This window comes from Mesocricetus auratus, unplaced genomic scaffold (genome assembly GCF_017639785.1).
Source record: "Mesocricetus auratus isolate SY011 unplaced genomic scaffold, BCM_Maur_2.0 Super-Scaffold_2245, whole genome shotgun sequence".
NCBI classification, from domain to species: Eukaryota; Metazoa; Chordata; class Mammalia; order Rodentia; family Cricetidae; genus Mesocricetus; species Mesocricetus auratus.
In genome coordinates, this window is record NW_024429180.1 from 43337914 (window position 1) to 43361126 (window position 23213).

A 23213-nucleotide genomic window follows, 5' to 3' on the forward strand; every position below is an offset into this window, starting at 1 on the left:
GACTGTTGAGCTTTGTTCATTATCACTGTCTCTAAAGCATTAACAGAAACCAAGTCAAATTTGAGAAAATGAAATAATAGCAATTTAATTTGTCTTGAAGACCTAGACAAGATGACAAATGAGATCATTTTTCTGATTCTCTTTCATTTATGGAGTTACATTCACATATTTTTACATTTTGAAAGGAATGATTACAGTAATCAGAATTTGACTTTTTATGAGCTATAAATGAGAGAAGTTCTTTAAACATCAATATAATTTCATCTAATGAATCTCTTTAATCCACCAATTAAATAGCATATATCTAACAATCCATATCTATACTCCCCTGTGTTTAATGTTCAGGAGTTGACTATGTAGATTACACAGTTCTGAATGAGTTGTGCATAAAAAACTATAGGAAGGATGGGTTTAAAAGATTATCTTTAACAAAAAGATAAATGGCAAAAGATGAATGAAACAGGACATTTCATTTTACCTGAGCACTCTCTTCTCCACAGTCCTCTACCATTTGGGGAGACTGGGGGCTTTAACATGCAGAGAAAGACTAGACTGGCAACCCAACAAAAGCTTCTGCCAAAGGCCCCAGAGTTCTGAGTGACAAGGCTCTATGCAGGGCATAAGGGATTTATCTCCTGTTGGGGAAGTCCTGTGTATATGTCAATAAAGCACTGTTGGCCAATAGGGAAGCAATATAGATGGGACTAGGAGTTGAAGAGAACTCTGGGTAGGAGAAACACAGCGAGCGAGTCAGATGTAGCTGCCATAGGGATAAGAAGCCTGGAAATTTCTCCGGTAAGAGAAATACTTAGATTAACAATTATGGGATAAATACTTAAGTCGGAGCTAGCCAGTAAGAAAAAAGCAAGGCCAACAGCTTCATAATTAATACAGCGTCTTGTGTGTTATTTGGGGACTACAATGCGGCAGAGCCCAGGCGACTGGCAGGGGATAAACCAAAGCAGCAGACAAGAAAAAAGCTTCACTTTACAATCTCCCATGAAAGAAAGGAGCTTGACATTTGTATCTCATTTCCACCTATAAAACAGTTCCCCACAATACTTTGTAATGTGTCTTAGGCATTGCTTTACTTCTGTGAAGAGACACCATGATCATGACGGCTTTTTTAAAAATTTAATTTAAATTAGAAACAAGTTTGCTTCACATGTCAATCCTAGCTCCCTCTCACTCCTTTCCCTCCCCTCCTCTCCTGCCCCCCTTAAGCCCTCTCCCAACCCCTTCCCCAATCCCCACTCCACTCTCCAAGGAGGGTGAGGCCCTTGTTGTGGATCTCAAAAGTCTGTCATATGACCTGGGGCAGGGCCTAGGCTCTCCCCCATGTGTCCAGGCAGAGAGAGCATCCCTCCACATGGAATGGGCTCCCAAAGTTCATCTGGATGACAGGGCTAAATGCTGATTTATTGCCTGAGGCCCCAAAGGATGCTGAGGCCTCCTCACTGACACCCACGTTCAGGGGATCTGGATCAGTCCCATGCTGGCCTCTTAGCTATCAGTCTGGGGTCTATGAGCTCCCCCTTGTTCAGATCAGTTGGTTCTGTGGTTTTACCCACCAAGTCATAACCCTTTTGCTCATCTATCACTCCTCCCTCTCTGCAACTGGGTTTCAGGAGTTCAGTTCAGTGTTTAGCTATGCGTGTCTGCCTCTGCTTCCTTTAGTCACTGGATGAAGGCTCTAGGATGGCACACAAAGAAGTCATCACACCTCTTATAAAGGAAAGTGTTTAATTGGGGCTGGCTTACCGTTTCAGAGGTTTAGTCCATTGTCATCATGGCAGGAAGTATGTTGGCATGTAGGCAGACATGGTGCTGGAGAAGGATCTGAGGGTTCTATGTCTGGACCTACAAGCAACAGAAAGAGACTCTGGACTTGGCATGTGTTTCTGAAACCCCAATGTCCACTCCCAGTGACACATTTCCTCCAACAAGGCCAATTCTCCTAATTCATTTAAATAGTTCCACTCTCTGGTAATCAAGCACTCAAACCTATGAGCCTATAGGAGTCATTCTTGTATTTTTGGCTGTGAGCCTAGCCTTTAACAGCTGAGCCATCTCTCCAGCCCTAGGAGTCCTTCTTATTCAAACCACCACAACTTATTTGAAACTTGTAATGTCTATTTTAAAGCTCATTTTGGGGGCTAGGGGTTGACTTGTTGGGTAAAGCACTTGTTCTACAAATATGAATACTGGAGTTTGGATCCCCGGAACTCATGTGAATGTCTAGTGGGCGTGATGAACCTCATTCATTATCTAAGGTCACAGGAAGGAGGAACAGGAGCTTCTGGGAACAAGATGACTAGATAGACCAGCAGAGTAAGTGAGCACTAGGCTGAATGGAGACCCTGACTCGATATACAATGTAAAGAGAAATTGAGGAAGATGTCTGAAGCCAATCTTTGTCCTACACATATATATGCACATATGTGCACCTTCAAACACATCTGAACAAACATACACACCAAAAAATAAAATAAACAAGTCATATTCTCAGATCTCCATTAGAGAAAAATTAAAGCATACATTCATAATACACATTTTTCTCATACATTTACATATGATTTCTTCTGGATACAAGAACAAATATCATTCTTATCATAGTGTGTGAATGAGGGATAGGGAATCTTTGCCCCAAGAGGGAGTTGATGCATACCCCACAGACACCTGAGCTGCTTTTAGTATCTTTCCACTACCAAGAAGGCAGCCTCTGATTTATTTTCTGTAAAGAGAAAAAATTCTTAGGTGATATCTAGAGACCCTTTCAACTCTCAGCTTTGAGGATTCTATGCATTTCCCATGTCTAGTCTTTGCTTTATTTAGCATCTGTTAATGTGAGTCTGAATGAATTGCTTGATTTCTCTTGAAACAGCAATGTTGACTAGATGGTTTTCTCTGACAAGAAAAATGGTCAAATGCTTAGACACAAGCAAAAGAGACAGCAGGTTGGACCCTTTGCAAAATATGTTGGCCCTGGCCTTGGTGGCCATTACCTGGCAGATCTTAAGAGAGTAATTGGGCTCTGTAGAGGCTGTGTCTTCACTGGGAAGTCTATTTACCCTTCTAGTTCATCAATCTGTAGAGGCAGAGGGAAGTTGTAGAAAATCAAGAGTCTTGAACATGAATTTTTATCTGATACAGCATATAGTATTTCTTATTCACAGAAAAGATCATGCCAAATATTATATTTTATTTACTGGTAAAAGATTCTGCATATGTTAGCAGATTTCAACATATTTCACTCTCTGATCTTCAATTCACCAATAACAAGTTAGTGGTTTCCCCTTTAGAGAAAGAAATAAAGCATTGGACTAGTGTTCAACTTATATTAGGATTTGTGATTATCATTTTCCAAATATTCCTTGAGCAGTAATTTAATGAAAGGTGCGTGTGTGCATGTGTGTGCGTGCGTGTGTGCGTGCGTGTGTGTGTGTGTGTGCGCGTGTGTGTGTGTGTGTGTGTGGTTAGGAAAAAACCAAAAGCGCAATGACTTCATCCTTGCCCATTTGTTAACATTTACCACCACAAATAATGAGCCATTCCCACTGGGCTTTAGCTGTATCCACATTAAATCAGTATATTGTGTCTAATTTAGAAAGTTCAGCATGGCCTAGGTGGATTGCTTTACTGCTTCACAGGGTTCAAGAGAGATCGCAGAAGCTAGCATTTAATGTAATTATAGAATAATGATTACCGCATGTAAAAAACATTCTGAACATCTGAAACATAAAGAAGCTGGAACAAAACCTGTCTTCAGACTACATGGAGGTTATGAAATGGCTAATTGGTTTAATTGTTGTTTCCTCCCACTCAAGGTGTTTGGTCCTTGAACCTTTCTCTTGCCTGGATGAGGAGTCTGTGGGGTGGGGGTCCTCTCAGTGGGGTAGGGAAGTGTGCAGAGAGAGGCTGAGGGGAAATGCCTTGTATTATCTGAATTTGAGAAATCAGAAAGAACTATAGCTTCCATCTGGAACTTTTGCTGCTCATATTAAGCAATGTAATTCCAATTGGCCACAATTTGTTCATGAATTGCATATAGTTTCCACTGTAAACCCAAGAAAATGGAGGTGGAACAACTACTACTCCTAATCTGGAGTAGAAGACATGGCGATCCTAAACTGAGAATGGCATTCTGAGACATCCCTCTCTCTCTCTGTTTTGGAGACATGGATTTAGTTACTAGCTTATGCTGGCATTTAAACCCCCGAAGTTCCTGCTTTCACCTCCAGAGTGAACTAGCTAACATTACTCCTTAATTTGTCCAATCTCCAGTCACCTAAAAATCTGTTAATTGTCTGTGTATCCCATCGGATCTTTATTTCTACTTGCCTGGATTATCCTGCAGTAGTCATGAATTACAAATTAACCTCCCAAACCACCGCTCACTTTCAGCTAATAGGTTTTTGATTCATAGACTGAGTATTTAGAACTCTTTCTGAGGTGGAAAGCTCACAAGATAATTTTAAGCATGGAAGGGTGCTAGTGATTAGGTAGCCAAAATGTGAGTTATTGTGCATGGATTATGATAGCTATTACCATCTATAGTACAAAAGCCCAAATAAATGAATTTGTGAAATCAAATTTAAGGCACAGACAATTGTCTTTCCTATCCTGTTTTGAAGTCTTAGGTGACAGATATTGTGTTGTTTACTTTCTACCTGGATAAAGGAAAAAAAGAGACTAACCATTCCCCTTGTTTGGTTTCTGAGAATTTAGGGTGTTTTTTATTATCGAAAGCATCTGCGATCATAAGTCATCCCTGGTAAGAGCGAATGAGAGTCTGACATGATTCCAGGACCATCATGAAACAGCAAGCTCCCTGGAGTTGTTCAGTGCTGACTTGTACAAGCATATCTTTCAAGTTCAGGTGCAACTAAAGTTTAGTAGTAAGAATCTGACTTCAAGCAGGATGGAATCTGGGTCTCCTTGGGATACCTAGAGCGTGGAGACTCCTGCCCTGAGTGAGCACTTCAGTACAGCCTACATCTTTGAGCCAGCAATGTACAAGACTGACTTACACTAGCTCCTGTGGAGATGAAAGATGTAGGTAAACATCCCTGGGGCAGAATGTATTCCTACCTTCATGTAGCTAAACAATAATTTGCTCTGGGCAGCACCAGGAGCAGTAGATACATGACCAGAAAGCTTGCTTTCCATTCCCCAAACTATAAAGAAATATCAAAGAAGTGAAAAGAAGCCTTCCCACACACATGCCACTCCCCACTCCAATCTAGGACTCTGTACAGTCAGTCCCATACTATGTTAGTTAGCATGATCGGCTTGTGCTCCAGCTTAGAACACGTAGGAGTGAAAGAAGCTGTATCCCTAACCACACACTTTCTGCAAGGCCCCTTCCCCTGCACCGTCTTCTTGCGGGAAAGCTCTTGCTTGCATCCCTTCATGGGAAGTCATTTGTATTCTTTGCCCGTGTCTGCTGGCAGCTCCCTGTCACTCACTCTCCCTCCGAGACAACCACCTACCAGCACATCCACGGAATCGCAAACATCAGCCACATCATTTACCTCCCTGATGAGAAATGTTGTTGCCATTTGTCGCTGTGTCCTAAAAATAGGAAACAGAAAATGAAGGCAGGGAAAGATGAGAAAGTGAGGGTTTTGACTGCTACAATTAGCTGGATTCCTGCTAATGGAGGTTTTGTGTATTTCATCTTTTCCTTATCTTTTTGACATCTCTGCAAGATTGACTCCTGCTGCTGCAGAATATCATTATTGAACTATCCTCAGTGATACAGAATATTGATTTGCCTTCTACGAGTAGTAAATTCTTACTGACAAGAATTATCTTCTGTCAATTTCTTTTGTACAATCCTAGCACATGCCCAGACAAATAATTTTGGATATATGTTTTGATTTAAATTATTTTGATTTAGGGACTTAAAGGAAGTTATTGGACTTGGCTGTTTTACTGTTTATGACAAAAGGCATAAGTAATTATGAATTAAATGATTGAAAGAAACTTCCTTATGTCATAGAGCATTCTGCTATATTAATTTATGCAGACTTATTAGCATATAGACCCTGACAGATAGTTGGTGATGCATAAATTAAGATTATGTGTCATTATTATTGTCAGTATAAACTTAAAATGCTAGGCTTAGCCTTAAGGATTTATAGTAAAGTCCAATGCCACATATTCATGTAAGCATGTATGTATGTACAGATGTAATAACATATTGATGTACAGATGAGGAGATACCCGTGGGAATCAGAAGTTCTATACCTACATCCTGAAGGAAATAAAAACAGTTCAGAGCTTCCACATTTCTACCTGGCAGGGGGTAAAAGAGGTTTGAGGGGAACCAAGGACCAGTGTGAAACAGCTGGTCTCTTAGAGACATGGAAATGGTGACCTTGGAAAGGAGTATCTCCCATGTCCTAAGTCTTCCTAGGGTTAGAGTTGAGAATCAGATTCCAGTAATGGTGGGTAGCTTCAGTGTAGTAGATGTCTGATACATGTTCTTTATCTTTATATCCATCTAATTTAATATTCAAAATAGCCCTACAAAATACTTCCCCATTTTTAGTTAGTAAGCAAGTCTCAGGACTCTACAGTTAAGTCAAGAGGGAATCACAGTTAATCCAGGCTTATCTATTCTACAGGCCTAATTTTTCTTCACTGTACAAAGTCTATGTAAACCTCTTCCTTAGAGTACTAAAACAAGCATAAAATGCCACCAGTTTCACCTCCATGTTCATTCATACTGACTGACACTATTCAGCTTTGCCAACACCCGCCATGGTTAACATATTAATGTTTGAGCTGAAAGATGGAAGAACGCAGTATCCATCATGCCTAATGGAGAGGAAAAGTCCCCTGTTGTGCAGAGATGGAGGACTGCTATAATAACAGGAGGGCATGCGTTAAAGTGTTACAGCAAAATCTGTTGTGTTGACAATCAATATATGCAAGTAAAACACTAAAACTAATAAAATAAAAAGCTTCCACATTGAGAAAGAAGAGAGAGAGAGAGAGAGAGAGAGAGAGAGAGAGAGAATTGTCAATTTACCAATCCCTACTGTCTGTCCACACCAACTTTCCCTGCTGTAACAGAACGTCTTTTATCATCTAAGGTTTCCTTGTACTCAAACACCAAGACCCACACCCCAGCCTTCTCAGAACCATAGGTCATGAGCTGTTTCCTGATCACAACTAGAAAACAGCATTGAGAATGATCATAGATCACATGGATAAACTGAGTCATTTTACAGATAGAAAAAAAACAGTATTTTTATGTACGATAGATTGCTCATTCTCACATGATCAGAGGTTCGTTGAGGGCAAGACTATGTCTTAACCTTTAGAGATGTCCCTCTTCTACAGGCTATCAGAGTACCTGTGCATGGTGGGTATTCAGAATACTATGAAGTGATTGGATCACTAGCAACCATAAATGATCAGAAAAATGTCATCCATAAGGAGAATTTTCCCCATTTGTCTTTCAGTCTTCAGGCTGTTTTACTACTACACTCTAGGGACGGTGTATGTTTCACTTAGGAAACATCAAAAGGCAATGGAGAGTTTTATGGTCTCCCAAATGTCCTGCTACCTTTGTTTAACAGGCACAGTGGGGTTATTCACTTCTTACCATTTATTTGCTATTGAAGTAACACTGTAGCTTTATTGGTAATAAATTAGTAATATTTAATACTTGAGCTTTGGCTTAAAATATTCATGTTGATTATATAATACTCACACATAAACCAATTAAATGAACAAAGGGGATTTCCCCCTCACTATTGTTACTTACTGGGATATTCATTGCAAAGGATGCAGATTTTCTTAGTTTACTTAGGATGCTGTAACAAAATACTTGAGACTAATGAAGAGTATAAACAACAAAAGCTTACATATTACCATCCCAAGTTGGGGATTCTAAAATCAAGACTTGATGCCTGATATGGACATTTCTTTTTCTCTCCTCCCCTCCCCAAGATAGCACCTTCTTGATGTAGCCATGACAAAGAACATTTTATAAGGGCACTAATACCCCATAGACTAACAACTGTCTGAAGTTTCACCTCTTATTGTGAATTAAATTTCAACATGAATTTGAAGATATACAAATATTCAAACCATATTTTGCATATGATTTTGTTTTCTTTCCCGCTCATCAACTATTCACTTTCTAACACTAAATCTAATTCATCAGTATATCTTATTGACTTTGCATTCAACATATATCCATAGGCTGACTGTAACTTACCAGCATCACAGCTATTGAGTGTTTTTTAGGGAAGTATGCTGACCACGAGACCACATCCCATCCTTACCACTTACTCTCTGTCTCTCTGCACTTCACTTCCCCCATCTGTAAGGCAGGGATTGGCACAGTAAGTTCCTCAAGGAGCTTTGGCAGCATTAGATATTATAATATATGTGGAACACTTAAAACCGCTCTTGGCTCTCTAACACTGTCGTGGTCATTATTATCCTCATCATTGCTGAGTGGTCATTGTCCCAGCTTTTCTTTCCTTGCCCAGATTTCATAAGATCAATTCTTCATGCACTAGTCAAACAAAATCACATCCCTCATTCCCCAAAGTCCCGGATTGCCTGTAGCATAGCTATGAAGAAATTCAAAGTCATTATCATGGTGCATGGCTTTGCTGGAGCTAGCTCCTGTTTACCCTTTGGGAATGTGTTCTATTACTCTTCCCTTAGGTCACAATGCCTGGCTGTCCTTCGTTCTTTCCTCAGACTTCGCACTTGATGCCATCTGCACATGAGAGGGCTTTCTTGACATATTTTTCTGGCAATTTTCCCCCCATTGTATTCAGGTCACTGTTCAGATGACACAGTTTAGCACTTCCTTGGCCATGTTGCCCCCAACAGCACTTTCTGTCACTTTTCATACTTATTTCTCTTTTCCTACTTTATTTCCTCATGGTCCCCCCACTTCCTGATGCTATGTATTCACTGCTTCTATTTCTGTTGCCTGATTGGCTACATGTAAGCTCCACGAAGTTAAATGTCATCGTGTCTAGTATAATGTTTCCAGTCTCTCCAAATATAACACTCTCCAGGCCCACTCAAGTTCCATTGATTTCATGAACTTTTCTCAATTGCAATCAGAGCATAATTACAACCTCTGGACATCATCTATCATATTTGCATACAAATACATTTGCATGTATATTTATGTCTAGGATTCATTTTGCAGTTTCTAATTATCCATAGCTTAAGTATTCCCTGAATCATTGCCTTTAAACTGTTTCAAAGGAAAGCTTTTGCCTTTCTTTTGTTAAGATTACATAAATCTCTAATATGCATACTTATGAAAAATGCTTATTGGACAAATGAATATATGAGTGAAATTAAAATATGCCCAGTGATCTGAACATTAGATTTTCAACTAACTTGTTCTCAGTTTTTAGATTAATTCTAAACTTTGAGAAGGATATTATTAAACAGAATACATACTACATATCTAGTAAATGTCTTTTCATTTTTCATGATCGAATGGTACTCATCCACCATTCCATAATAGTGACATATATGCTCTTATCTCCTCCATCCATCCATTTATTCATGACAGCAGTGAGGTCAGGGTGTGTGTGCAGATGGAGCCTGGTTGAATACTTAACCTGAAGTACAGCTTGGTGACTGGCAAGCCACAAGGTCTCTTTAGTGGCAATTTGAGGATACATACCGCCTCCCCACATTGTTCCAGTATATTGATGAAGAAACTACATCTCAGAAAGGTTAAGTTCATATCCTAAAGGGGTGGTAAAAATATCAATAATCAACATAAACCACATCCTAATGTGATATATTTGTTATAGGCGTGAAAGGGAGACCCTAACAGTGAAACCAAAGTGTTCAGTTCTCCCTTATGCTTGGGAAAGTCGTGTGGTCAGAGAGGATTCAGGTAAAAGTGACTTCAGTTGAACTTTGGTGAACCAATGGAACCTATCTAGATAAGTGAATAGGCCAAGATCAGTCACAACCAGAGGATGCAGAGCCTAAAATTATAGAACAACTCCAAAGGGATGATGGGAGTCAAAGCATTTAACTTCAGGCTGGTGCTTGAAATATTTCTAACACAAACGCATAGTCTGCCATACTATGACTGAGGTCAGGAGTCCCTTCTGGGATGAGATGAAGATCCCTTCGACATACTGCCTCATGCCTATGTCATGCCTGCACAGGGTTCACGATCCCAGCACCAGGCTGTTCAGGTGGTCACTGAGATTTCTGGCCAGATTGATACACAGAGATGCTAATTTTGTTTGCACTTTCAGGGCATCTCCCTCTAAAAGGGTGGCCAAAGGGTGATAGTGACGGGAAGAAAGAAATGATCCATACATAGTAGAACTAGGCAAATTCTGAGCTCTTGGAGTAAGCATAGCCTGGGACCAGGTCCTGGAGAGCAACAGTCCTCTAATTAATGAGTCCCTGCATATTGCAAAATACAGCTGCACAGTGATTTGGAAGTAAGAGACAGAGATGAGTATCTGAATTGGAAGATGCTATGAGGATAAAATATGCTTATTGTATGAAACATGGAGACTCAAAAAGTGACCTGGTTCACTAATTAAAGTATCTTTCCACTTTCTAATCCTTTGCCTTTTCTAACTGTGGGGTGGCTGCTGGCAAGAGCTGCCCTCCACCCGCCAGAGCCAGTTTCTGCACAGAGTCAAGAAATCAACATTATAATCATGCATTGTTTCCATAGCAAGCACTCCCACAGCTCGGAGCAAAACAGCACTTTCTAGATCCTGCCAGAGTGTATGTAGCAAAGAAAGATTAATTAGCTGCTCACTAATTGACAGTATTTCCCACCACATCTGCTCGTGCCTGATGTGAGTTTAAATGTCTCTATTTAAATGCGTGAAGCTGATTGAATGTGTATAAAACTTAATGTCCCCTTTCAAACTTCTGAGCTGTCTGGTACTGGGTTCTCTGCCTTTAGATGGTAGAGAAGTCAGGGGGTGTGGGCACAGATGGAGTCTGCTGGAACATAGGACAAGAGGCACAGTCTGGCGACTGGCAGACCATACTGCCTCTTTAGAGTTTTTTTCTTTTTATGAGAGGTGTTAAATGAGATCCATGGGGTCATGTGTTTCCTGGTGTTCTAGAAGTATATCAGTTCTCTTAGGACACCCTATACTTTTTAAGAGTGGGGTTCAGGAGGCTTTTTCACCCAGCAGAACTTTTTGTCATGATGGAAAATCTCACCAACACCCCATTTATCTCACAGACAGAAAAAACTTGGTTTCTTTCTACCTGGTCACACAGTACAAGTAAACCCCATACAGTACAAGTTGTAGATACATGACTGTAAAACTGGAGTTTAAATTGTATTTACTTTTAATTAGTTTACATTTAAATAGCCCCATGTTAGCAGGGAGCTAACATTTTTGTTCCAGTAGCTCTGAAGGGCTTTGGTTGGTGTCTAAGTAGACATCAGTGAAGACTTCATCCTGCTAGAGGCTGTTCTTCAGGTTAGATGATATCTTAGCCCCATCAGCATCTCTCATGAGTCAGGCAAATGTTTGGAGAAATACACAAGGCACATTTCTCTCCTCTCCATACCAGAGAGATGGTGTTGGTCCTTGCTATGTAAAACAGTCAGGTTTGGATGATAGAGTTAGCATCCTTAGTCTTAGAACCTATGATAATTTAGCCTAGAGGTTTTAAAGGGTACTGTATCTATGGAATCCTTTACCTGAGGGAAATTACCATGGAAGCACATTATTGAAAACAAAGAAAGATCAAGCATACTCTGGTTGTAACAGGAGTAGAGATGTTCTGGGCTTTGTCCACCCAACTTGTCTCAGGGACTTAGGAGTTTCTGCTGGCCCCACATTTTCAGATCGTGGAGAAAATAAACATTAGAACCCAAAGAAATATTTGAATGAAGTTAATTTTCTCAGCCTGGTAATTCAACAGACCAGAAGGAAAAGTCAAGGATTTCCAGAGTAAAGATGGTCAGAGCTCTGTCAAGGCTACCTCAGGACTTCAGGAGGCTCATAGTGGGGAGAGCTATTATCAACATGGCCTTCAGAGTTGGTTGCTGAAGGCTGAGGGGTGTGATAATGGTACTGTGGCTGTGCATCCATATCCAGGGCAAGTTTGAAAATCAAGGACCATCAGTTTCACATGGAAACTTTGAGGTGCCAATGCCAAAGTCAAGGTGTTACTCCTGAGATATAAACCAAGGAGGGTGCCTTCTATGAGAAAGGAATCAGTCCTGACAGGGCAAAGTGTGAAATTACCAGGAAATGGTATTTCCAGAATTTTCTGTCTCAGAATCATGCAAGCCACACAATGTACAATAAATCTCATAATAATTGCCAACATCTCCTTATGTGACCCTTGGAGAAAATGGAGGAGATGACCACACAGTTCATAGAGCAGCTATGTGGGTCAGGCTTTATAGCAAAGAGTGTATAGCTCCTTCAGCTAGGGGGAGGCTTACATAGTCCTTCAATGACACTTCCCTAGACACTAAGGTAAGTAACTATCAGTAACCTTCTAGAAAGTTGAATGACACCATGGCTGTGACTTTTTAATCTTTCTCAACCATTACAAAGCAAACAGTAGGGCCTCCTAGACTTCAAGTCAATATTTTAACCAATGACTACAACTGTGGAAACCATATTACTGTATATATTTTCCCCCAACACTCATATTCACTTAGAGCCAAAATTGTTGGCAAGGGTTTTGTCTTTTGCCATATGTTTGAGCAAGCATGGCATTCTGAGGAGAACTTATCACAAAAGTGCCATTTGCTATCATTTTTCTTGGCTTTATCACATTCCTGATTGTCTTTTCTTGCAGATCGAATTTGCTAAATCACTTTCATCCAGTAACCTATTATGGAAATACTCACTGTATGATAGTAAAGTCAGGGTGTGCTAATTCCTTGTCTCCAGCTCTCTGGGCTCTTTTATCCAAGATGATCATCTACATCACCGCCACACATAGCAAATGAGCATCCTTCTCATTTGCTTTGTGTTTTCAATGTAGACATTGCTTGCAACAAGTCAAGCCTTTAGAGAAAGTCCTTTATTGCTTGGTTTAAAAGAATACAGACATTCTTACCATTTTTTCTCTTTTTTCTTTCCACCATGGGGTGGTTTGAATGAAAATGGCCCCCATAGGCTCATATATTTGTAAGTCTGGTTCCCAGTTGGAAGACTGTGCAAGGGGTATTAAGAAGTGCTGCATTGTTGGAGAAGGTGTATCTCTGGGGGTGGGCTTTGAGAGGTCAAAAGCCTATGGTCCCCTTGTCTCTCTGCATCCTCCTTGTGGCTCAGATATCAGCTATTGCTTCAGCATCATAACTGCTGGCCTGCCGCCATGCTCCCCACCATTGTCATCATGACTCATCCTCTGAAACGGGAAGTAAGCCCTTAACTAAATGCTTTCTTTTATAAGTCTCCTTGATCATGGTGTTTGTCTCTTCACAGCAATAGAACAGTAACTGAGACAAACTAGCAGGCTCAGAGGCCTATTGTAAAATTTCACTTTGGAAACAAAAGTTGCCCAGATAGACCTCCACCTTTGATACCAGGAGCCAACCTTATGATGACTTCCATGAAGACTTTCAGCTGAGGACAGCTGCTGTCCAACGCTGATCAAGTTGCTTGGCATGATACTTTTTCAGGGCGTGTCTCCATTAAATTTGAATCTTTAGTGTAACTATAATATTTCTTCAATCTGTAAGCCAGTTCCTTTCAGAAAATTACAGCACCGGAAGGATGTTATTTCCCAGGAAAACTTCAGAAGTAGAATCTGTAATGAGGCCACTCTTACTCTATTGCTCTCAAGCTTGTGAGAGGATCTTGTGCCTTGGTCCTCTGTCACCAATGTCTAACTCAGGTTCAGGCCCATGGTTAATAAGTTATGAAAATCCTAAGCTGGATGCAACTGAAAATAAGGGTACATTTTAGAATGAAAACTTGAATAAAGTAAGGCAGATAGTGATAGGTTGGTATAGGTCTGCAATCCCTGCACTTGGGAGCAGGAGGCAGGACACTTAGGGTGAATTTAAGGTTATCCCCTGGCTACACAGAAAGTTTGTGGCCAAGCAAAACAAAGGCAAAAAGAATTGAAATAGATTCCTTTCTGCCCCCATCCTCACCCCCTGGGTTTTTGCTTGTGTCATAATTAATCGATATTGATTCTGAATATTTTAAACATGATCCAAGCAAAAACTTCCTGAGAAATAAATTGAAGAAGACACTAGATCATAAAAAGACTTCGTGTGCTTGTGGATTGATTGAAAATAGTGAAAACAGCTGTCTTATGAAAAGTGCTCTATGAATGCACAAAATCCTATCAAAATTCCAGTGATTCAAAGAACTAGATAAAGGAAACCTAAAATTTGTATGAAAATGCAAAAGATCCCTAATAGCAAATCAATCATAAGTAGCCAGAACAGTACTAGAAAGATTACCAATACCTGAGCTCAAATAACATGATAGAACCATAGTAACAGAAAACAATGGTTACTGGTACAAAAGGAAACATGTAGACCAATAGAATGGAATAGAGATCCCAGGAAAAAAACTCACATAGATACAGTCACCTAATGTTTGACAAAGATATCCAAAGATAGTATCTTTAACAGCTAGTACTATGGAAACTAGATCTCCACCTGTAGAAGAGTGAAACGAGATTCACATCTCCCACTCTATATAAAATTAAATCAAAATGGATCAAAGACCTGAAATACTGAAACTGCTAGAGGACAATGTAGAGGAAACACTTAAACATACATGCATGAACAAGGTGTTTCTGAAAAAGGATTCTGATAACATAGAAAATGACTCAAGAATTGACCAATAGGGCTACATGAAATTTTAAAGCTCTTAATATAGCAATAGAAACCACCAGCTAAACTGAAAGAATACCATCAGAATGGGAGAAATAATTTTCCAGCTACACACCATGGGTTAATATCTAGGATATATGAAATGCTACAAAAAATTGAAGCACACAAAACAAACATTTTTAAAGAATGACTAGCAAACCAGATAGATGGTTCTCTAAAGAAGAAATACAAGGAGCCAGCGAATATTTGAAAATGGTCTCAACATCCTTACCCACCCAGGAAATGCAGAGTGAAAGTACTCCAGACTGCATCTCATCCCAGCCAGCCAGACTAACCTCAGGAACCCAAACAACAAGTGCTGGTGAGTCCTGGGGCACAGGAAGACTTCTGGCATGAATGTCTGCCTGTGCAGAGACTGTAGCAACCAGCACAGAGATTCCTCAAACACCTACAGCTGGAACTGCCGTACGAGCCAAGACGTACTGCCCCTGATCATACCCAAAGTCTCTCAAGTTTTACTACAGAGATGACATCTGTGTTCATTGGTGCACTAGTTATGATATCTTCAATTAGTTCTCCATAAGCCAACGAATGGATAGACTAAGCGTGGCAAATGCCATCAAGGCCATTTTACTTAGTCATGAAAGAAAAGGAAGACAAAACATTTGCAGGAAAATGAGTATAATTGAAGATCACTACACTTAGTAAAATAAGTCTGACCCAGAAAGACAAACACTACATGGTTTCTCTCATATGTGGTTCCTATATTTTAATGTGCGTGTGTGCGTGTGTATCTGCATATATGTATTGTGTTATGATCATGGAATTAGAAAGGGTAGAAAAGACTTTAAATGGAGGAGAAAAGGAGAAGGAATGCAATGGAACATACATGGTACGAAGACAGAAGAGGGTGGCAACTGGACCGAAAAGGGATAGAAGGGGAAGGAAGGAGGAGGGGAGTGGGAGAGGCAAATGGTTAAGAGCAAGGTACTGATATGCAGGAAAGTGCCATGACGAAATCCATTATTTTATATGCTGACTCACACATAATAATAATAATAGAGATGTTGACAGAGAAGAAGAAAAGAAGAGGAAGAAGAAAGAGAAGAAGGAGAAGGAGATAGAAGACTGTCCTCCTGAAGTGGCCTTTCAAATACAGTAAAGTAAGATCTTTTGTCTAGTGAATCCCATCCTGGGGTTCAGCAGCTCTGTTTTCTGCCCAAGGATGGAAAGACCATGTTGCAGTCCAGAGTATCTCTACAGCAATAATCCAGGTTGCTGCTTGTGTTCATTTGCTGTACTGGCTTCCTTGGGGACTGTTTCTGTTGAGGGTCAGTTTCCAGTGGAGATCTGTAAGGTTATCCCTTGGTCTCCGTTGGTTCACAATTATGTGTTCCTGTATCTAGGTTTCCCTATGTCCATCTCAGAGCTGTACTGCTATTAAAAGACAGGGGACAACTTCCTAGTCTACCAAGGAAAGACCGTAGACTGATTATAAGTCAGAATGTCTGCCAGAGCTTCCAAGTACCTTGGGGTAGTAATTGCGTGTCCAGTCTGGGGTTACCCTCTTAAGACTTTGCTTCTGTAGTGTGAATAGCTCTTGGTTATGAGCTGTAGTCTATAATAAACTCATCTTGTGGAGCTGGGTCACATGTAAGTGAAGGCAATTTAGAACTAAGGGGTCCACATGGCTCATTACTTTTCCCTCTGCCGTAGACCTCTGGTTTAATAACTCTAACATGTAGGGTAAGAATTATTCCTCAGAGAAGACTGTGACCCCATTGGGATGGTGACACCTTTTTACATACCCTACTCACTGGAACATTCTTGCTCTCTACCAGCTATACAAATAAACTCCTTGGAATCATTCCCCATGATTGATTGAAATGATAAAAGCTAAAACCATTGAGACTTCAAAATGGAAGGAGAAACCTCAGGTTAGAAAAATGGAAAACTTATTTTTTCTTCATTCCGTGAAATTACTTACATTCTCCCAGGACCCAGCAGAGGATTTTGCTTGATATCTGCCTACAGTCACATGAAATTCATTTTCCCAGTTGTTCACAAGGAAGTGATTAATGATGGACTGGAAAATCACCACTCAGGAAGCCTACTCTTTACAACTCTGGCCTACTTCTTTGGAAATGGACTCAGAGGAGTCTCGTTTGAAATGACTAGAAGAAAATGTCAATTATGGCAACCCCTAGGACATGGGAGAGGAAGATGCCAACAACAGAGCTGAGGTAAAAGTTTGTGTTGAACACAAGGAACAAGTAGTTAAACCGTGAAACACGCCATTAAAACAATGCTAAATCTGGCAAATCCCCGACAAGTTTGTGTAAGGACAGCCAATTAGGACAACGTGATTGTATGTGATTAATGGAGTGATACTGGTTGAAAAGCCTCCTCACCATGACACAGTTAGGCTAGGAGCAGCACACAGCTGATTAAGAAAAAGAATGACTGCAACTCACAGTTAAGAAGAAAGCTGCTGCTTCCACTGGATGTGGTTCATTCTTTTGACTTCTACCACCCTATTAGCTTGTCTTCTAGTTTGAAGAATAATACCCTGTCCCTTGCATAGTTTTCTTCCAGAGAGATCTGCAGCTGCATGTTCATAAAGCAATGCTTCCCTTTGTGGGCAGTTGGCTGCTGAGGACATGTGTGAATGTAAATAAAATATCAAACACTTTGGAAGGCTTGGTTGTCTTCCCTCCTCTCCCAGGACATTCCTCAGTCACTCTTCCCTGTGGTCATAGGGGAATCTCTTGATGGATCCTGGTGCTTTTCCTCATCACACCCTGCCAGGGTGTGGCTCTACATAGCTATGAGATTTGTCTGATGCGGAACGGATGCTCTGTAGTCCACCTTAGACCCTCTGTCAGAGAGGCAGAGATCGCAGCCATTATTGTCTTGCCATACAAATGGGGGAGGGGTACATGGATCCCCAGCAAATGAGTATAGAGCATGATAGATCCCAAAGCTGAATGTTGTAGCCCATGAAGACCTATGATAATTCAGAGGAGGAGTTCAGTAAGAATGAAAATGAACAGGAAATGCTTCCAGGAGGATGACATCAAGGCATGGAGAGTAGGCATATAGGAGAGTAAGCATATAGCTCTCAGAGTCAGTCAGGCCCAAGTTCAAACCCAGTGACATTGAACACTTTATTCCAGGTACATAGTAAATGGCCACACAAAACTAGGAACCTGGCACAAAAAGGTAAAAAATCTAGGGTTGTTCTTCCTATTTATAGAACACTGAAGATAAATGGCTGCCTTGATCTTGTTACCCAGAGTACCACAAGATGGAAAAAATGCAAAAATCAGACAAATTTGCAAGAACTGACAAATGTGTTTTATTTCTGTGGAAACAGCTTAATGTTTCTTGGAAAAGTAACTGGTGTTATTATTTTTTCTTCATTCCTTTAATAAGTAATTTATCAATTACTTAAAATTTATCAAAAGTCTGCTAGGAGTATATAGTAAGAAAACACATTTTCCTTTATGTATTTTAGAGTCTAATTGGCTACAGACATTAAGTGATAATGTTAGTATAAATGTATGAGTCGTGGAAGGGGCCATAAAGGGCATATTACTACTGGAGCTAAGAACATGTGTGGGGTATGATGGGTTAGGGGTGTGAGGATGGGTATCTGTGAGGAAGCAGCTTTGTTTTCAGATAAATTCAATGTTGGAGGCAGAAGGAGCCCATATAGAGGAAAACACAACAGCAGAGACCTTGTGGCCATTATGGAAGAGGCTGGGCTGCCAGAGAGCAGGATCAATCAGAGTATATATCCAAGGATATGGACCCTGAAGGTCATGTCAAAGAATTGGAACTTGCATCAAAGCTAAGGGACGTCACTGAAGTATTTTAACATCTCTCAGGTCTGGATGGGAGAATGACCTGTAGCAGAAAAGAGCTGAAAATATAGAGATTGAATTTTCCAGAGTTCTGGAAAATCCTAACAGATGCTAGAGATTGAATGATGGTGCTGGTCACAATCAGAGACTGGAAAGCAAGGAGGTAATATCCAAAGAACATAAGGAGAGCCTACCTGTGAGATGGGGAGGAAGATGGTGTCCAGATAGAAAACAATTCCAGGAAGGTCAATGACGTTAGAGACTGAATGCCCAGCAGAACCTTTGGCATACAGGAGACCTTATATTCTTGTTTTCCTTGGGTGTAGCAGAGGAAAGTGAAGTACAGATTACCTATGCCCTTCCTTTGCCAATAGGTGGGTACTAGAAAGTGATAGAGTATTCTGGAAGCCTGAGAAGGATCTTGGCTGTAAGACTATCAGGGCTTTCCCTTCAGAGGGGGCAATTATCTTCATTGGAAGTTCTAGGAGAGTCGTGGAATTCATGGATGATGAAGACCTCTGGGGGACTGACAGTTGTTCTTAGAAGCATCAGTCTGAAAATAGCATGGCAAATGAATGGTACAGGCTGGTTTGTGGGTCTCAGAGCAAGGAAGTCCCCCACCACACCACGCCCCCACACTCAGCCCTTCTTGGCTAGAGAATGTCATCAGCAGGTCTTATACTTACTGGTTCTTTGAGAAAAGTGACCTCTTTGGTACTTGGTTACAATTTCACATTTCTTTTTTAAAGTTGTGTTGGCAGACTTCCTAAGGCAAGAAGTTGGAAGCACTTCCAAGTGGGTGATTATTTATTTCTCTAGCATCATCAAACAAGACTGTAACGGATTCACAGGGCCAAGCATGGCTCAGGAGTAAGTGCTGTCTTAGTTCTATGTGGAAGTATCAAGCACATGGTGGCAGATCTCAGACGGGGAGTCAATTCACTTACGAACTTGGTATACTTGAAAATGCCTTTTGGCCGGGCGTTGGTGGTGCACACCTTTAATCCCAGCACTTGGGAGGCAGAGGCAAGTCTCTGTGAGTTTGAGGCCAGCCTGGTCTACAGACTGAATTCCAGAACAGCCTCAAAAACAATACAGAGAAACTGTGTCGGGAATAACAAAAAAAAAAAAAAAAAAAAAAGAAGAAGAAGAAGAAGAAAAGAAAGAAAGAAAATGTCTTTCAATACTGTTTTGTGTGTGAAGGAGGTGGTGGTGATATTGTGATCACATAGGGTCAGTGTTTTGATTTCAGCCCTTCCTCTGCATCTGGCTTCCTCATCTTTCTCTGACTTGGAATAGAGCTGAAAAAGAACCAAGGATACCTCCCAGGACTGTGATGTTCTGTAACTGGAAGTGGTTGGTTTGCTCTTTTTCTTCTTCGGCAGCTGCTGGAGCATGAAGTCCACCCTATGCTCCTTCTCCCACCACTGTGGTGATGGAAGAGAGAGTGGGGGAGTATGAGCCTGTGGGAACTGATCCCCACCATGCAGAGAACACGATGAGTGCAGCAAGCTATTCTGTGAGGAGCAGGCTCCTCTGTCTTGTTTACCCTTCCTCCAATTTAAACTTTGTCCCCAGGCACTGTGTTTGGCTGCCTAGAATTCCCAGCCAACCACATATAAAACGTTGCCTGCACTGATGAGGGCTGGCCTCTGGGGGAGCACTTTATAGACTTACGGGGCGTCATTTTTCCAAGCCCTGTCTCTCCCTATCAGCTGCATGTTTTATTACCCTGCCATCCTTTATTCCAGCTATTTTTGTACACTCATCAATCTTTTCTTTGCTCAGTTGGCAGCAGCACGTCACCCTAGAGGTGAGCATTTATTCAACATCCATTCCATCAGAAATGCAAATCAAAACAATTCTGGGATTATTTTTTTTGTCAATCAAGCTGGCAAATCTTGTTTTGTCTTGTAAATATTAATACCCAATGTTGTCATGTTTCTACAAAATTAGGAATTGTAATTTACTACTGGCAAGGATATAAATTGCCCAGACTCTTGAGAGCAGTGCTTCTCAAACTTCCAAATGCTGTGACCCATTAATACAGCTCCTCATGTTATGGTGACTCCCAACCATAAAATTATTTTCACTGCTACTTCATAACTGTAGTTCTGCTGCTGTGAGTTGTAATGCAAATATCTGTGTTTTCCAATGGTCTTAGGTGAACCCCATGAAAGGGTCATTGTACCTCCCAAAGGGGTCACAACCCACAGGTTGAGAACAGCTGTTCTAGAAGGTAATAAAACATTTTTTAGCTCATAGATTGAAAATATTCATTATCATTTGACTTGACAGTTATACCTTGAGAGTATGTGCTCAGCTCTCAGTATAGTTTTTGAGATGATTTCATGAGTTTACATTATCATAGGCTCACTTACCAGTGAGAAAATTGAAGCCAGAAAGGATGGGTAATATATACAAGGTTGCACAGTACATATTGGAGAGAAATGGCACAGCTGCAAATCTCAAGCACAGTACTTAAATCTCAGATGATGTTAGAGCTATATTGTTATACCTAACACATACTATTTCAGCAAAGTTATTCTTAGAGCTGGGCATACAGCATGTCTACAAATCCTAGTGCTTGGGAGGCTGAGGCAGGGGGCCCTCAAATTCTAAAGCAGCTTGTGTTTGGAGTAGATAGATAGTAAGCTTACTGAGCTGCATAAGGAGAGCCTTTTTTTGTTTGTTAGTTTTGTTAAAGAAAAGCAACCAACCAACCAAACAAACAATAAAACCCTACCACTCTTCAGAGACAAAAATGGAAAGCAACCTAGATATCCATCGCTAGGGAGTTACGTTTTAAAATTATAATGCAATCACACATTGCATTGTGGAACTGGAGAGATGGTTCGATTACCACATAAGCCTTAGGACCCTTGATACTCAAGTCAAAAACTGAGTGCGGCAGTGTGCATCTGTGGCCCCAGTGCTGGGGAGGGGCTGGGGTTGTGGGAAAGTAGGGACAGATCCCTGAGGCCTGTTGCCAGCTAGATTAGGTGAATGGGTGAACTCCAAGTTCAGTGAGGAATCCTGTCTCAAAAAATACAATGGCGAGCAATGAAGACACCTGAAGTTAACCTCTGGCCTTCACACTCACAGACTGGCATGTGCAAGAATACCCCTGCACATGCGCGCGCGCGCGCACACACACACACACACACACACACACACACACACACACACACACACACAGGGCTTATAGAAGAATGTATAAAGATACAGGGTTCACACAGACAGTTTTGTGAAAATGAGCAATGAGCCGATACAACAGAATATACCATGTCATCTCAACATTATGAATAGAGCACATAGGCATAGATGAGATCAGAAGAATGTTTAAGCCAAATGCTAACAGTGCTAGTCCCCGACTGCTGGAATTGTAGCTGTCTCCATTGTCTTCATCCTTATCTGCATTTTCTCATTTTCTGGAATGAACCTGTACTGCCTTTAGCTTGGGGGATGATTTGAAAGTCAGTGTTAACTCCATTAGAGCTCCATTCTTTAAGCACTTGCTGTCTGCCCATTAGAAGGTAGTTAGAGGACCACTCACAGGCTCTGTGAGGCCCATTTGGAAAACAAGGTTCTGCATGGCTTGTCACAGATGCTGCAGCTAACAAGTGGTGGCCACTCTGGGCTCCTAGTCTCTCTAGCTGATTCTAGTGCCTGAAGTTCAGTAGGTGAGAGCTAGGACTTCAAAGCCAGCCGCCAAGCTACTGGCTAACCATGTGTGTATTTCTTCCGGCTGGTACCTCAATTGCCTCTTCTGCAAATTTGGATAATAATGGTGCCTGCCATGTAATGATGAGGATTAAATGAAGTAATTATGTAAGGTGCTTGAGCAGCATGAGGTATGTTGTATTCAAAGGGCCAGCGTCAATAAAAAGGCTGTCCTGGTTGGTGCTGGGAGATAGAATGGAGCCAAATCCACCCTGAACTGCGGTCATCTTTAGCCACTTAACTGGGTGACCTTGAACAAGTCCCCCACTTCCCCTGTACCTGTTTCATTATCTTTTGTGTCAAGTGCACATTACACAGTAATTGCTCAGGATGGCAATTGCCGTAATCACACTGTCAGCCTGTCCCTGATCCCCCCCCCCCACGCACTGTATGACTCAGTTGCCAGTTAGAAGGAGCTCTCTGCTCAGGCTGAGCTGTGTCCTTGGGGCTGCTGCAGCAAAAGGGCTCTTGCAGAGATCCAAAAACACGTGGCCTCTTCACAGTGTTCAAGATGTAGCGGGAGGGGGTCTGTTAGGATTCTAGCACGGGAAAAGAAGCTCTTGTGTTTAACCCCGTTCTCCATTCCTTTCAACAGATCTGCTGGCTGTGCCAGGAGAAGAGCTCCCTGCATGTTTGCCTCTTTCAATAGTGTTCAACAACAACACCCATCTGTCTGCCATTTACCTCTACCTCCAGAGCCTGGAATGGCTGCAATTCTCAGAGCAGCTGTGCCAAAGAGGGAAGAAGCAGTTTCGTGGCTGCAAGGCTTTGTGGCTGTGCAGCCTGGGAAAATAAACCGCTGCAGCCAT